General features: G+C 34.5%; 1 pseudogene; it reads left to right on the top strand.

Annotated features, from left to right (window-relative positions):
- The first annotated feature begins 12490 nt into the window (after positions 1–12490).
- On the top strand, positions 12491–12589 carry LOC140621870 (U6 spliceosomal RNA; annotated as a pseudogene).
- Positions 12590–14569: the final 1980 nt, after the last annotated feature.

Below are 14569 nucleotides of genomic sequence, written 5' to 3'. Positions count from 1 at the left end.
TTAGTCGTAGACTAGCTGAACACATAATTTTTTGCTGTGATCATTCACAACTATCATATGGAATGTAGCAAAAATCAAAGATGGTATTATGTTGTTTTTGATGAAAAATATCCTAGTCTGAGCACAAAATGAAATGAAGTTCTTTTCCTCTCTAGCACAATAAAAGCATGTACTAGATACAAGTGAATCAACACAGCTGGCAGCTAGCATTATGATTAGGGATGCACTAGTTTGGATAAAATAAGAACTGGCCTGAATCTTTGCCCAAAGCTTGAACTGAAATGACCCTAAATAAGTTAAAATACTTTGCCAAACTTTCCCCTCCCCTAATTTTGCATGCTGTTTTTACAATGAGAGACTGAGGACATCCTTGTCTTGATTAGGTTAAATAAGGAAATTCTAAAAATAATAACCAAATATATAAGAATAGAACAAAACATGTGTCAAATTTTAATAACTCAAATTTAAAACCCAAAATTGAGTGAAAAGAAATTTTATGTAAGTGATTCTCGGGATATTTTTTCTTTAAGTAAACATTTTAAGACTAGTTTTTACTAATAGAACACAAAAATGAATTTTTAATTTTCCACAAGATTTTTGAGGAACATTATCGAATATTTATTGCATGTCAATGTACATTTTGGGTTGTTTTATGTTTCAATGATTATTATAGTTCTGTTCTGACCAGTTTCATCCTGAAAAGACCGAGTAGCTGTGTAGCTGACTATTTGGCAATATGGCTGTAATTCAACTGGTTAAATGGAAGGATCTAATTAGATTTATTCAGTGATTAATGGGACAGCTTCCCATCTAGTGAGTAGAAAGGAGCTGCTCTGAGGATCTCTACGAAGTGGGAAGATCTTATAAGAAGAAGTGTGATGGGTAAGGAGGCTATTAGCAAAAAAAAAAAAAAAGAAAGAAAAAAAAAGAAAGGATTGCTTTAGAGAAGGTCACCTTCCCTTAGGGAGAAAGGCCAAGGGGGTCTTCCTTATACAGTGTGGCTGAGTGGGACCCAAAGGAACATCCCACAGGACCAGCCAAGAAAATCTTAGGCTTCAAGTAGGATAGAAATCAAAAGGAAGTCAAGAGGAAGTGAGAGAAGAGTTTATTGAAGACATGGAGTTCAAATACAGAGTGTCTGGGAGACTTGGAAAGAAAAGGAGTATGAGTCACCTGGGGTTTTTACTGAGGATGATGGTCCAGTGCACTGTCTTCTCAGGCATCCAGGAATGAGGATGAGCGTTTACGTGTCTTTTGTAAGTCACTTATACCTTAGAGTCAAGGGCCTTTGTGAGTCAGTGGTCTTGGAAAAAGTCCAAGATGACACCGCCCAGGCACTCCTTAGATGTTATCTATTGTGCTTGAAGACTCTAAAGAAATCATTAACTCTGACCTATACAAGGAAAATACAAATTATCTGTTCTGTAAGGCAAGTGTGTGAGGTGGGAGTGTAGGTTCTAGCAAAAATAGAAGTAGGAAAGGGAGAGAAAAAATTGTTTTACATGGACTTCCTTTAGTTTCATGAACTCAGTGGGGCTTAGCAAAAGTGACTCCATTGGGGATCTGTTGTTTCTTTCCTTTTTGTTTTTTTAATATTTATTTAGAGAGAGTGCTCTTGGAGGAGGAGGGTGGGAAGGTGGGAGGAGGGAAAGGGGGCAGAGAGAGGGGAAGAGAAAGAATCCTCAAGCAGACAACATACTGAGTGCAGAGCCCAATGTGGGGCTTGATCCCAAGACCCTGAGATCATGACTTGAGCAGAAACCAAGAATCAGATGCTTAACAAGTGTGCCACCCAGGCTCCCCTGCTGTTTCTTTTTAGCAGGGTTAAAGTGTAGCTAAGAATATTAATGAAAAATAATATTAATGAATAATAATATTACAGATAAGCACTCTAGAAGACTTAGAACTCTCAAAGTTCTGTATGGGCTCAATAAGATGCAGAAACCAGAGTTCGTGTTCTAGCACTGTCACTTGCGCTACACATTCTGTTCAAGAGCTCAGTAAAAAAAAAAAAAAAAAAAAAAAAAAAAAAAATCACAAAGTAGGTCATAAGAGTATAGTGTTGTTTCCTGTACTGACTAATATCTCAGAGTAGTCATATGAATTAAAGCCAGTCAGCAATTATTGAAAATGCAGTTTTTAAAAATCAGAATGAGGAGGACCTCTAATGTGGAGGCCGAGAAAATTAAGGCCATTCCCCCTCAAGTTCAGCATTAGCACAAGTACAGCCATCTCAGGCCCCTGTGAATAAGAGCTGAACACCCACGGCAGGAAGTCCCATATCAGAATGAGAACAGAGCTTAACGCCCTTGAAAGCCCCATATCGGAATGAGAACAGTTTAAGAAATTCCTCCACCCCTTGGAAATCCCCTAGACCAGCCCATAAAAACCCAGCTGAAACCCACCTCGGGGTCCAAGTCCCTGCTCCACTGTGTGTGTGGGGGTGTGTGGACCCAACTCAAGCTTGCTAGTAAACCCTCCTGCGCTTGCATCGGTGTAGGCTCCTCGGTGGTTTCTCGGATTCCGATCTTGGGCACGACACTAAGAGGCATGTCACTCACTGGAACACAGCAGGCATCAAAAACTAGAAGATCGACCTCCTTTTTTTTTTTTTTTTTTTTTTTTTTTTTTGTGGGAAGTGGCCCTCAGTGTCTTAGAAAGGAGGGCTTTTGATTAGGAAGAAGCAGAAAAAGGAAGAGGTGAAATGCAAAGGACAGAGAGAAGAAAAGAGAGGAAACAGAAAGGTGATGATAGAAGAAAGGATGAAGAGAGTAAGGAACAAACATGAGAAGAAAAAGTATGTGAAGATACATAAGGAAGAACTGGGAAGAAGGGATAAGTGATAGTGCTTTCTCTCTAGTTTCCTTTGTTTTCTATCTGTATCTATTTAAGGCTGAGAAACAAGCCTGATGGGAGAGAAGCCTCTCTGCTCCTCACCCTCCAGGTACCAGACATGCAGGGCATCCTTCCCTTGGAACCTTGGGACCTTCCTCAAGCTCACTCTGCTGTAGACCCACTGTATGGGGATTGCTTCCAACATTCTCTTCAAACCAAATGTCTGCCATTCTTTTATCTTTTGTAAATAATAAAACTGAAACTTAATTACACATGAATTATAATGTTGAAGAGATCACAAGCAAATGACTACTTAACAAACATTAACTCAAATGTTCTGTTTATTTCAGAATGTGATATTAATAATTATAATTATAATAATAATTATTATTAATTAAAGAGCCTTTATTTATTATTTTCCTTGAAGAGATTGAAGATCTCAAGTCCTATGATCATTTGTCTCAAGTCCTTAGTCTCTTCAAGGAAAGTAGACTCTTTAATTCATTATCCCTTCTTCAAACTCTGCACCTAATTGCTTAGGACATTCTCTACTGTAATATTGTGATAAAATAAGAAACGTATATAGTTCAGTCTTTGTCCAGGCTTCTGGTCAGAGGTTCTAAAAACTCTTCTAAGATCCTAAATGATTCCTAAATGTAATTTCCTAAGAGAATTTTTCTTGTTACTATTATTTCCTACTTTCAGGAGGACAGAGCACTGGCTATTTCCCAGTAGCTTTTATTTAAAATAATATACCAAAGTGGTCCACTGTGAGATGGCATGCTCTTGGACCCTACACCCCAATTTAGAACTGGCTGATCAGAAATGCAGGTGGCAACATGGGACTTGCAATTAATGTCTGAAGGGTGGGAGGATATGGGGTCTTGTGGTACTGAGCCTTTAACCTATGTGACTTTTGCTAATTCCAAGTGGGTGGTGTCAGAATTGAGGACAACCAGTTCAGACCACTGAGAATTAGAGAATTGTTTGATGTGGAAAAACGCACATATATGGCGCCAGAAGTGAATTGTAGTAGAAAGGTTGTGGACCTTTATCCTTTCATTCTCAATCTAGCAGATCAATTCTTATTTTACGTTCTTTTCTTGAAGTTTTTAAATTTTCATCTCTCATTTGCTTTCTAATTTTTGCATAAATTAGTGGTTACCAAGAAGAATCTCCAGCTTCCAGTTTTTCATATCTATCATCAATGAGTCTTTTATTTGCATACACCTGAAAAAAATGAAACTCATCCTATACTATTCCTTCAATGACCACACCCAATTTATTTTTTATTTTTTTATTTTTTCCAATATTTTTATACCTTACTTACTCTATATTTTGAATGTATCTCGATTATTATTATTATTATTATTATTATTATTATTATTATTATTTTGCCTCCTAAACACTTTGGTTACTGCTCTTGACTTCGTTTAGACACATCACTACTGGATGGCACTAGTGGAGTACATGCCTTAAACTAAAATTGAGCCAATGTCAATGCTGAACAGAATGTATGAAGTGGGAGGACAAATTGCTATTTTAAAATGTGCTTTGGGATGCATGGGTGGCTCAGTGGTTGAACGTCTGCCTTCGGTTCAGGGTGTGATCCTGGACTCCCAGGTTTGAGTCCCAATCGGGCTTTCTGCATGGAGCCTGCCTCTCCCTCTGCCTACACCTCTGCCTCTTTCTGTGTCTCTCATGAATAAATAAATAAAATCTTAAAAAAAAATTGAAATGTGCTTTTTTCAGACCACAATTACTTCGAAATAGGTCATGTTGAATTTGTTCTGAATGAATGTGTTATTTGTTCCAAACCTATAGTTAACATTAAGGGGACTTAATCAAAAGTTTTTTTTTTAAGTTCTTGATTATTTTATGGCAAACCTCGAGACTTATTTAGGTATTGTGGTTCTGAAATTTTTATGCTAATTAGTTAGTAAGAATACCTACTATTTTGCCTTGTTGTTGATCCACTTTTCAGAATTTGCTTACTGTTTAGCAATACATTTGACAGTTCGTAAAAAATTTAAATACATCTCAATCTGTGATAATTCATATTTATCTCACAAAACATATTAAATAGAATACTGTAATTTAGTTTTGGGATCCATAAGAATGATATAAAAATGTATAGTATTTTTCCAGATGTTTGTTTTCACAAATATTATATTTATTTCAATGGTTCTAAATCCAATAGAAATTAATATATTTGCCCTCATATGCTCCATGTATTGTTTAGTACTGAACTTGTTATTCTCCAACATAAATGTCCATGATAAATGATAATTATCAGTAAATGACCTTTAATTCTTCTGATTGTCTTGATAGCTACAGAATACATAGTCTGAAAGTAAGACCTGCAGAAATAAGTGTCTAATAAAGTATAAGAAGACTCCCTGGATAGTCAAGAGTGAAAGGGAGAGGAAAAAAGTCTTAAGAGAAAGAGATAGGAAAAAACAAAACAAAACAAAAAAGATTTGTGACTAGGACTCTGTTGGATGAAAAGATAAAAAAAATAGTCTAGTACCTGGGGAAAAAAAATTTAAGTGCTTATATCTTATATTTCTTTTGAAGTTGTTTTATTTTGTAATGTAAACCCCTTTCACCAAAGCAAGCCCTAAACAGGATCTATTGCAAACACAAATGCTTTGTATGATTTTGTGGGTTTGGAAATTTAAGAAATGGCCTAATTCCATACATTGGGGGATAAAGTGAGGGATAGAAAGGAGAGTCAGTCTATAGGTGAGATAACTTATACGAAGCAGAATCTCAGACACGGAAGTGATAGATTCACAGCCTCACTGAAGAGGTTTTTAAGCTTCTTTGGATTTAGCCTACCTTTCATAGATCTCTGGGCAAAGATAACTCAGTTGATATCTGAGTTATAGATAAAGTGTGTACTTTCAGCTGTAACTATAGTCGTTCATTCTTTGTTCATTAAATCATTCAACAAATATTTACTGAATACTCACAGTGTACATACTGAACATTCACTGGATAGTGTGCTGTGAGGGAAAAGCTAATTCAAACAATATCCTAGCCCTCAAGATCTCACAGGGAAACAATCATGTAGAAAAAAGAGTTGCAATATGTGATAGGTGCTCTGTTTAGAAATGCACAAGAGCTAGAGGTGCTCAGAAGAGGGAAAATCTAACTTGGAAAAATCAGAGGGTTCAAAGAGGTATTATACCTTTTAGCTTAGTAATGAATTATTAGTAGGGATTCTTCAGGAATAAAAAGATATGGGAGGCAATCAAAAAAAAATACCATGTGCAAAAACACAAGGTATATAAAAAACAGTATGATTTTTGGTTCAAGATGACCTCGAAGTTTACTTTGTGTGGAGTGTGTATACGCATGTCACAGAGATAGCAGGCAAACTGGTAATGTGGCATGGACCGATAGAAATACAATGCATACCATACAAGAAATGTTAAGTTTTCTCGAAGCTGCATTTAAAAAGTAAAAAGAGGGCAGCCCCAGTGGCACAGCAGTTTAGCGCCGCCCGCAGTCCAGGGCCTGATCCTGGAGACCAGGGATGGAGTCCTATGGCGTCCGGCTCCCTGAATGGAGCCTGCTTCTCCCTCTGCCCGTCTCTGCCTCTCTCTCACTCTCTCTCAGTGTCTCTAATAAATAAATAAAATAAAATCTTAAAAAAATAAAAAGTAAAAAGATAGTAGTAAAATTAACTGTTAATATTTTATTTATCTGGGGTTTCTAAGATATTATCACTTCAAGATGAAATGCAAAAATTTTAATAAAATATTTACATTCTCATTTATTGAGTCAAAATTGGCTTATTAACAAATTAGTTTCAGGTGTACAACATAATTTGCTATTTACATATACTGCATGCAAAGTATTGCTACAATGAGTCTAGTTACCATGCTACCGTACAATTGATCCTCTACTCTTTTCATCCTGCCCTCTACCCCTTTCCCCTCTCATATTCACCAGTCTGTTCTCTGTATCTATGAGTTTTGTTTGCTCATTTGTTTTATTTTTTAGATTCTACATATAAGTGAAATCCTAGGCGTTTGTCTTTCTCTGTCCAACTTATTTCCCTTAGCATAGTACCCTCTAGGTTCATTCATGTAGTTGCAAATGGCAAGATTTTCTTCTCTTTTATGGCTAAGTATTTACTGCATTGTGTGTATATACCATAATATTTTTATTTATTCATTCATCCATTGATGGATACTTAGATTGTTTCAATATCTTGGTTATTTTCAATAATGCAACAATAAACAGGAGTGCATATGTCTTTTTGAATTAGTATTTTTGTTTTCTTCAGATAAATATTGAGAAGTGGAATAACTGTATTACCTGGTAGATGTATTTTTAATTTTTGAAGAAACTCCACACTGTTTTTGATAGTGGCTGCACCAATTTATAGTCTTACCAACAATGTATAAGGGTTCACTTTTCCACCTCTTCAACATTTGTTAGTTCTTGTCTTTTTGATAGCCACTCTGACAGATGTAAGTTGATATCTCACTGTGGCTTTGATTTGCATTTCCCTGATGGTGAGTGATATTGAGTATCTTTTCATTTGTCTGTTGGTGATTTATATGCCTTCTTCGGAAAAATTTCTATTCAGATCCTCTGACCAATGTTTTTAATTCTTAAATATTTTTTCTAATTGAAATATAATTAACATGCAGTATTACATTAGTTTCAGGTGTAAAATATAATGATTCAGCAATTCTATACATTACTAAGTGCTTATCAAGTTAAATATGTACTTATTTATAAATATTTACATTTTAACTAAGTTATTACATTGTGGAATATTATTTATACTTACAGGACATCCTCATCACACCAGCCATATTTCAGTGCCCATTGGACATATGGTATTAGTGATTGACTTACTGGACAATGCCACTGGAATATTGTTATAAATGGTGCATGATATGGTTTCTTACATAATGTGCAGATTCATTTTATTTATTTATTATTTTTTTAAGATTTTATTTATTTCTGAGACACAGACAGAGAGGCAGAGACCCAAGCAGAGGAAGAAGCAGGCTCCTCACAGGGAGCCCAACGTGGTACTCGGTCCCAGGACCAGGATCATGACCTGAGCCAAAGGTAGATGCTCAACTGCTGAGCCACCCAGGCATCCCTGGAGATTCATTTTAAAAAGAAATTTTCAAGAATCCCTCATTGTGAATTTTTTTTATAATAAATTTATTTTTTATTGGTGTTCAATTTACCAACATACAGAATAACACCCAGTGCTCATCCCGTCAAGTGCCCCCCTCAGTGCCCGTCACCCACTCACCCCCACCCCCACCCTCCTCCCCTCCCACCACCCCTAGTTCGTTTCCCAGAGTTAGGAGTCTTTATGTTCAGTCTCCCTTTCTGATATTTCCCACATATTTCTTCTCCCTTCCCTTATATTCCCTTTCACTATTATTTATATTCTCCAAAGGAATGAGAACATACAATGTTTGTCCTTCTCCGATTGACTCAATTCACTCAGCATAATACCCTCCAGTTCCATCCACGTTGAAGCAAATGGTGGGTATTTGTCGTTTCTAATGGCTGAGGAATATTCCATCGTATACATAGACCACATCTTCTTTATCCATTCATCTGTCGATGGACACCGAGGCTCCTCATTGTGAATTAATCACTTTTATTTTTGTTTAATTTTATTATAATGTTGCTTAAATTTAATCAATGCTTGAAATATGAATAAACATGTGGCTTCTCTAAGGATGTTCTTTTGAGTTCATCATGTCACGCACTGCTTAAAAACCTTTGCCAGTATACCATGCAGTAGAATTGTTTGTTGTTTCTAGGCAATATGTTTTGTTTTGTTTTGTTTTGTTTTGTTTTTAGATTACACCTATAAATCGGATCATGTGGTGTTTGTCTTTCTCTGTCTGATTTACTTCACTTGGTATAAAGCTTTCAAGATCCATCCAACCTATCACAAATGGCAAGATTTCATTTTTTTTATGAGTGAATAATGTTCCATTGTGTGTATTTGTGTGTGTGTGTGTGTGTGAGAGAGAGAGAGAGAGAGAGAGAGAGAGAGATTATCTTTATCCATTCATCCAATAGAAACAGTTTATTTCCTATTTCGTCTGTAGTAAATAGTGCTATAATGAATATAAAGGTGCCTGTATCTTTTTAAGTGTTTCTGGGTTTTTTTTTGTTGTTGTTGTTGTTGTTTTATTTTTCAGATAAATGGATCTTTTCTATATTGAGTCACCATTATTGTCTTTGTTAATGTTCAACGTGGTGTCAATGTGATTTAAAAAACAACTTAAATAATGAATTCCATTGTCAGTTCTTGGTTGTAGGACAGATCATTCAGATAATCCAGATATTACTGAGTGTTTTAGGTGCTATAAAAATGAAAACAGAATATAGCTGATCCTTGAACCATGTGGGGTTAGGGATGCTGACCCTCCACAGAGTTGAAATTCTGTGTATAACTTTCACCTCCCCCAAAATCTAACTATTAGTAGCATATTGTTTCCCAGAAGCCTTACAATTAACACAGTTAACTAGCACATATTTTGAATGTCATATGTATTATATACTGTATTCTTACAATGAAGTAAGCTAAGAAAAAGAAAATATTATTAAACAAATCATAAGAAAGAGAAAATATATTTACAGTACTGTACAGTAAAAATATCTACATGTAAATGGACCAGCACATTTCAAATCCAAGGATCAACTGTATTTTTTTTGATCAACTGTATTTTTAAATATGATAGAGAAACTGTGAATTCCCTGTGACTTAGTTTACAATGCCCTTGTTAGAAAATTGTTTCTACTGACACAATGGAATATTTCTGTACTATCTAAAAGGTGATAGGGAATCATTTAAAGTGCCCGGAGATGTACAAAATCAGCTTTAGATTTTAAAAAAGGAAGTGGCTGTAATACATATAGATGCTGTACATATCTGTAAAATGTATGATTCTAAAATCATGAGATTTTTCACTAAGGAGCTTAATGGAATTTATTCTTAAACATGGTTAAAACATCATGTTCAAACCATTTTAAATATCTTCTCTTTTTTTGGAATTGCCTTAAAAATGGCTTAAAGTTGCATAAGCAAAACAATGGCATTACTTTATAGTTTCAAAACTTTCATGATGAAATAATCCTCAGAAATGAAACTATTCCACCTCCCAGCAAGTTCAGTAGAGCAGTGAAGTTTGAATGGGTCCTCAGCCTGCCTGGGGTAATTCTTTGAGAAAACAATCTTTACAATATTCACATACTTTCATATGACCAGAAGCAATTGTTTTTTTGTTTTTATTTCTCGTTTTTTTTCTATGCTAACATAGTTTGGTAGCAATGATTTGAATGTTCTTCATTTCTGCTTTTGTATGTAACAAATTAATATTTCTTTTTCCCAAATATCTCACTTAGTTATTTAAACGTTATCCATTCCACCCTGTGATTTTAATCAGCTAATTATATTTGACGTATATGTTATTTGTTTATAAAAGAGATGCTTGTGAAATTATCAGTAACTCTTATATTGACTCATTTTGCTTATTTATATCTTATATCTTATTTAGATACAGAATAAATTGACATATTATTTGTGTATGTATATGTGTGAGCATGAATTTAATTTGATACATATCCATTCAGAAATTATGTATTAAGTTTGCTTTTAGAAGTTATTTAGAAATTTACATTTTTAAATAATGTGATGTTGAAAAATTTAGTCTCCATGATAAAATGGTGAATATTATAGATTGTCATTCCATGACTATGATATTGATTATAGATTCATATCTAAAAAATGTCCTCAACCATCTAGTTCTTGAAAACCACACCCAACTGAGGAAAAATAATGATTACAACAAAATGCTCAATTTACAAACAAATCAACAACTATGGACTTTATGGACTTTTAATTCTGTGTTATATTAATTTCTATTTTATGAGAAAAGGATTTGATGTTTAAATACAAGTGATTCTATATATCAAATTTATTTTATGAAATCATGGGTTAAACTCAGTTAAATAGATTAATACTGAATTTCTTCATATCTTTCACATAACAGTTTTCTTTGTGATTTTCTGATAGGAGGCTATACAGCCTGCAGAATCATACAAAAGTTTTTGACAAAGGAAACCCTTTATTTCTCTATAGAATCATATATCCAGATCACACAACACACACACACACACACACACATCTTTTTTTTTTTTTAAGTTATGGTATTTCAGTTTGATGATGATAGGAATTCACTACATAAGTAGATTTTCCATTGTTTCTACAAGTTTTTGTGTTCATGCCAATGACAAACACATAAAAGTAGATTAAAATCGAATATATTGAAATATTTGGTTTTATAAGTCATTGTATAAATTCATGTTGCAACTACCAAATAATGATCTAAAAATAAATGTGAAGTCCTTAGAAAACATCTAGTTTTAATAATAAAATTAGACTATTTGTCATTGAGAATATTAGTGCTTTTGAGCTTTAAGTGATTGATTTTAATAAGTGAATAAAACTTTTTATAATAACTAAGATTATTTTATTGCATATTTCAGCAAGTGGGGTTATATTTTTCTCTAGGTTGGTTTTCTAAATCACCTACTTTGCTTTTTTAATACATTTTAGAAATTTGGTTTGATTCTGATAGAACTGGTCCATTCATCCATTCATTCAAGAAATATTTATTGAAAACATACTATTCCCAAGCATGTTCAAGATGCTTAGCATAGAATGATATATAAAGTAGAGTCTTGATATTATGAAAGGTTTTTTTGTTTTGCAGATTATGGTCCATATAAAAATATGAAAATTAATCAATCTAGTATTTCTAATGGTGGTAAGTGTTCTAGAGAAAGAGCAGAGCAGAGGACTAGGAAGTGCTAGGGTTAAGAACAGTTTTACAATGTTATGTAGGGTTTTCAATCAGAAAAAAATGGAAATAAGATATGGTTGAATAAATAAGAATAAATAAGAAAATGAGCATTTATATGTATATGCAGCAGGAGAGTATTCTAGGAAGAAGGAAAAGAAAGCACCAGGCTCAAAAGGGAATTTGTCTAGCATGTTCAATAAGTAGCAGGGGATGAACTAAATGAGGGAGGAAATAGTAGGTGATGAGGTCAGAAAAGTAATAAAAAGGAAAAAAGATCGTGTGTGGCCATTTAGGTCATTATAAAAACCTTCACTTTTTCTATGAGATGGGTAGCAATTGGAAGGTTTTAGGCAGAGAAATCACATGATCTGCCTTATATTTAAAGAACCCTCTGAACTGTGTTGAGAATAGTCAGTAGGGGAGAAAGAGCAGAAAGCTAAGATAGAAACTACTGCAATAATCCAGATAAGTAGTAATGGTGTGAACCAGGAAGTTCATGGTGCAGATGGTATAAAATGGTCAGTTTCTGAACACTTCAAAATAGAGACAATTGCATTTGCTGACAGTTGGTTATGGGATCTGATAACAAGGGTTTAGCATAATTACTTAGAAAGGTCGAGTTGCCACTTACTGAAATAATAAAGAACAGAGGAGTGGAAGGTATCTAGGCAAGTTTGAGGACTGAGAAATAGAAATGCTGAATTATAACTGAAGTGTTTAATATGGATCAGGAAGGTGTCCTAGCTACTGATAAATACCTGGAGTCATCAATGTGGAAATGGGTCTTAGTGCTCACTTCAGCAGCACATATACTAAAATTGGAACAATACAGAAAAGATTAGCATGGCATGGATGACGTGCAAATTCATAAAGAGTTTCACATTTTTGAAACTGCCAAAAAAAACCCACAAAAACAAAAACATGGAAATGGCACTAAATGAGACTACCAAGGGTATCTGTGAAGACTGAGAAGAGGAACAAGGATCCCTGAGGATCTTCACATTGGCAAGATGAGATCATGGAGAAGGATATCATGAATGGTAATGGGAAGAAATAGCCAGTAAGGTAGAAGGAAACTAGGAGAATGATCTGGAAGCTAAGTCAAGGGTATGTTACTATAGACCAAGTCAGATGATAACTAAGGATTCATCATTCATAGCCAAGTCTGATAAGAATAATCATGAGTGAAGTGGTAGGGTACAGGCTGAATGCAGTGAATTCAAGAGAAAATAGAGGTAAGGAAATAGAGAACAGTACAAGGAATGAAACATTGAAGTATTTGCTAAAAGTAGAGCAGGAAAATGAGGTATTCTAACAACTTGAAGGGGATATAGAGCCAGTAACTTTGTATTTTTATTTTTTGAAGGCATGAAGGATTATAGAACATTAGTATGCTACTGGAAATAATTCAGTAGAGATGGATAACGATGTACCAGTAAGAGAATTGCTAAAGTTATGTCCTCTTGTGGATGAGAAAGAATTGAATGCAATGCATATGAAGATAATTGATCTTAGAACATAATTTACCCAACAGAAGGGAAGAAACATGGGACAGACAGATTAGTTGCAGCTGCTGGAAATTCCTTCCTGATTGCTTTTTCCTCCAAATAGGAAACAAGAGCCTTAGCTGGGAGTGAGGACTGGGGAAATAGAGTTAAAGGTCCAAAGAGGTGGCAGCCTGGGTGGCTCAGTGGTTTAGCACCGCCTTCGGCCTAGGGCATAATCCTGGAGACCCTGAATCAAGTCCCACGTCCAGCTCCCTGCATGGAGCCTGCTTCTCTCTCTGCCTGTGTCTCTGCCTCTCTCTCTCTCTCTCTCTCTCTCTCTGTGTGTCTCTCATGAATAAATAAATAAAAAAATTTTAAAAAGGTCTAAAGAAGAAAAAATAGCTTTCTAGGATATTAACTGGATTAAGGGAAATGCATTTTGATGTCTTGGTACCACTAAAGGGCACACTTGATGTTAGTGATTGTGAGACCAGTCACCATGGTTGGCTATTTTTTCTCTAGCCATGTTCATCTAAATGGGTACAAGTGTAGAAACAACAGGTATATTTAATTAGACTTGAGGTTTGTTGAGTGAGTATGATAAATAATGAGAAAAGCAGGAAGTTAAAGGCTGGTGATCAGATTTTCAGGTATAAAAGTTATTCATTTAGGGATTATTCTGTATTATTATTCTTTAATAGTGGTTAAAAATGCAACAATGCGAAGGTGTGTAAGATAGACTAAACAAATTCATATTAAAATCCATTCCAATTCCATGCCCCAGAGGTAGCCACTATAAATAGTTTCATGTCTATCCTACTAGACATTTTCTATGAATACATAAACTATTTTTTAAATCAAATATTGTTTCACACTATTTATATGGTTCTGGTACTTACTTTTTTCACTGAACAGTATATCACAGGAACACTTCCATGCTAGTACTCAGAGATTTATGCTACGTCATTCCACAACTATGTTATGCTATTATATTTCTCAGCCATATTTTTTAAATAATTATTTTTTTATTTAAGTTGTTTCCAATTTTTGGTATTATGGATAATATAAAAATGAACATCCTTACTCACAGTTTATTAGTCTTTGAATTATTCCTCTATTGTAGATTATTAGAGGAAGGGTTGCTTTAGTCCCAAGATAGGAACTATTTCAGTTTCTACTAATGATAGCTACAAAGAACATAGCAATTTATTTCTCTTCCAAGTTCTCATCAACACTCCATATGAAAAACAGTAACTTGTTTAAGTATATATTAGGTTACGAAGAGTTTGAGTGTCACTTTTCATTTTACATTTTTTTAAAAATTGGTACTGATGAGATTGAAGTTTTAATACTTGACCATTGTTTCAAGTTCTTATTTCT

This window comes from Canis lupus, chromosome 30 (genome assembly GCF_048164855.1).
Source record: "Canis lupus baileyi chromosome 30, mCanLup2.hap1, whole genome shotgun sequence".
Taxonomy (NCBI): domain Eukaryota; kingdom Metazoa; phylum Chordata; class Mammalia; order Carnivora; family Canidae; genus Canis; species Canis lupus.
This window is presented reverse-complemented; position numbering and strand designations above follow the sequence as displayed.